The sequence below is a fragment of the Olea europaea genome, chromosome 4 (assembly GCF_002742605.1).
Source record: "Olea europaea var. sylvestris chromosome 4, O_europaea_v1, whole genome shotgun sequence".
In the NCBI taxonomy this organism is placed as follows: Eukaryota; Viridiplantae; Streptophyta; class Magnoliopsida; order Lamiales; family Oleaceae; genus Olea; species Olea europaea.
In genome coordinates, this window is record NC_036240.1 from 15,222,643 (window position 1) to 15,226,419 (window position 3,777).

Here is a 3,777-nt window from a genome sequence, read left to right on the forward strand (position 1 = left end):
GTGTTTAATTGAGTTTTATAAGATGAAATTAAAATCCAAGATGTTGAAGCTGATTTTTGGTTTTAAAATTGATGAAGATGATCATGATCACAATCATGATTGGGTTAGATTAAGGCAGGCTGTCATTGTTTATCATATGATAATAATCTCATAATAAGTACACTTAACGACGAAAGATTGGCTTATTTGAGTGGATTCTTTTCATTGACATTGTCCTCTTTATTCTTTAATCGTGTCTAGTTTTAGCTTCCGTAGAGTCTTATCTGACTAACTATTGAGGGGTGGGATAAATAGCTTATGGCCAGTTAGGTGTAACTAATTTCATAAAAATTAGTATAATCCATGCAATAATACAATCAATTTAGAGATTGTCAGTGTCGGTTAGAGGAACTACTTGATCTTCATTTATGTCTTGGGAGTTAAATAAATCTAAAAGAAATCAGCTGTTCATGCTTTTAGATGAAACATTGAAGAAATAATCTATTATGATCTCGTTTGGGACAGTGATCATCTTGAGTAGCCAGATCGTGCAAAATAAATTAAATATTGCGACTCCAATTGCTCCCTCAAGTATGTCATTAACGAATGACAGCTGCAGAACTTGAACTAATGACCTTGTCTAATATTTTACCATGTTGAATCGCATCGTTTGAAAATACAAAACAAAGGGGATGGACTTAAAATTATGTCTTTGATGGTAAAACTATGAATTAAATGGCTCACACTGAAAACGAGAGCAAGGACCAATCAAGCTATTTACAGAAATGCTGTACAGCATTTCTATGCTATAAGCGGGCCCCTACCCCCTATATATGAGAGGGCTGTCGAAACTGCTGTAGATGCAGCATCCCTAATTCAACCCAATTTTCATTCCTGGGTTTCAGAACGAGTCTTGATCAATTCATTATCCTTATTCTATTGATATCAGAGTGATTCGATCTCGAGTTTCACAGCATTCATCAAATGGTGCGTGACTGTGCATTTGTTCTTTACAAATTTATCTGTGAATGATCAGCCGTCTGATTCGGGAAATGGGGAGACAGACATTGAGGGGGCCTTAGTGTGGTGAAAAGCCTTCAACCATCAGTAATTTAAGATATTTATGCAACAGCAAGTTGGGACCATCGGTTTGAGAGTAATAACTTCTACAAGTACAGTTGAACGCGGTGGCTTATTTTATCTTATTGTCCTTGTACATTATTTTTAGGCTTGTGTTTGATAATAGATTCTTATTTTAGAATTTTAAAGGTTTATTGAAATAAAATATTTAAATATTAAATTATTTTTGAAAAAATAAATATAAGAAAAATGACGAATAATGCTATTCATAATTAATTGTGATTAGTATCCTTCTATATGGCAATAAAGTCACTGTCACGCTTGTTCAATGAAGTTGTGATATATTTACATTTATCACGTGATGTAAAATGAAAATGCATGGATATAAATCCACTTTATAGACTTTATCTAATCTTACACAGGGATCATCCTTACTTTGAACATATATCCAAATTATGAATAGCATTACTCAAAAAGTTAAAATGATACTATATGTACAAGGGTAAGGGGCCCCTATGTACAAAGAGTGAATCATCTTCATGTGAGGTGACATATTATGTAAGATGAAATAACAAGTTCAATTAATGGGTGGATATGAGATTCACTTTATTGATTTTGTCAATAATGTTATTGAAAATGAGATCATACACAAATTTTTTCATATAGCATGCTCGAAAAATTAAACCCTTCCTCTATCGTGCCAATGCCTCCTCTCGGCCGAGTCCTAAACAAATTTTTTTAAAGGGGTTAGTTTAGGTATTATTGTTTTTCGCAGAAAAGTCTGATTATATTTACATCACATTTTTAAGGCCTTCATTTTATTTTTTTCGTTTTTGCACATTTATATTACTTTTTTCATTACTTTCTCATTCTTAAATTTTAGTTATGAGAGACAAATAAAGAGTTATTTTAACAATTTTTGGATAAAAATTGTTATAAGAAACAAGATGTGCAAATTAATAAAAGTTTGAGAATATCAATGTGATTAAAAAAAGTTATGAATATAAGTGGTAAAAATGAATGTAAGTGGTAAATGTGCAAATTTTAGGGACATTGATTGCAAATAAAATGCAGTGTAATTCACAAAAATTGTGATGTGAATATAATTAGTCATTCCAAAAAAAAAATAAAAAATTTAAAATTGTAAAAGGGAGAATGGGTTTTGAAAAATAAAAAATTCAATTTCAAAACATATAAACATTCACAACAACTTAGAAAAAGTTGAGGAGAATTTCTAATCTATTTAGATATTCTGGCCCGTTTGGTAGCCATTTTTTTCAAAATGCATTTCTCTCTCTCTTCTTTTCAACCACATATTCTTTATTAAAATAATATTACACGTAAATCAAAAACTTTTCCTTATTTCTCAACCACACATTTCACATCAATTTACTATTCTAAAATACATTTTTACATAAAAATGCTTAGCAAACACCCCTCTATCTTTCTTTTTGCACGAATTTTGAAGCACATCACGTGACAAAGTTTCTAGTTTATCTGTCGTCCTCAATCACTTTGCTTAGATTGTACTGATACTACAATAAAAGGCGCTACAATCATTTTGCATGGTAAAATGACCATAATTATTAAAAGGATAATTGCAGTAGAGGTCACAAACTTTTAAAACATTAGCAGATTTTTTTTTCATACCTTTAATTTTTGTTGCAATTATCAGCCCAAACCTTTAGAAACGTTGTGTGGAAGCTCTTTAGGACGGTTTTCATACAAATGTTTGTTAGTTGACTAAAAAATTTGACTTTGACCATATTTTTAATATTTTTGAAAGGGTAATATAGTAACTTTCCATTTATTACATTAAAATAAGTTAGAAATTAAATTAGGAAAAAAAAAAAAAGACAATCATCCTTTTCCTCTCACCTCACCCCCACCCACGTCTTCGCATCTCATTTTCATTAAGAAGACAAAGAAATCGAAGTGGCCGTTCATTTTCTTTCTTCTTTGACGTGTGCAAATGGGCATTGAGTTATTTTTATTTTTGCTCTCTTTTTCTCGATTGTGAAGGAGTTGTAATCATGCGTCTCTGTATGAGTGAGCAAAAGGAGAGAGTTTTGAGATTTTCTTCAATGTTGATGAGATTGGAAGAGTAAGAGCTTCCATTTTCAGCTCTCCAATTGGTTGCATTGCAGCTCCAGTTGGTTTAAAAATTGCTTATTTTGGGTTTCTTGACTAGATGCCATGCCCGATTTCTTTTCTCCAGTCAGACTGTGTTTTAAGATTTCATATTTCTGTAGGTTACATTTAGATTTGGCTTTTTATGGCTGGGGATGGAGGCGGTGGTCGAGTAACTGATTTTGGGCGTGGGGGTGGGACGCGATGAAGAAGATGATTGGTTTTTTTTTTTTTTTTTTTTTTTTTTTTTTTTTAAATTTCTAACTTATTTTAATGCAATAAATGGAAAGTTACTATTTTACCATTTCAAAAATATTAAGGTAAAATATTAAAAATAAGGCCAAAGTCAAATTTTTTAGTTAACTAACAGACATTTGGATAAAAATTGTTCAAAATGGCCTCCGTCGCAATGTTTCTAAAGGTTTGGGATGACGATTACAATAAATTAAAGGTCTGACGAAAGTTTGCTAATATTTTAAATGTTTGGAATCTCTGCTACAATTATCCTTTAATAAAATTTTGATGGAGACAAAAATTAATTTTTTCCCAAAACAAATATACTACTTAGAACATTTCACCACCGAAATA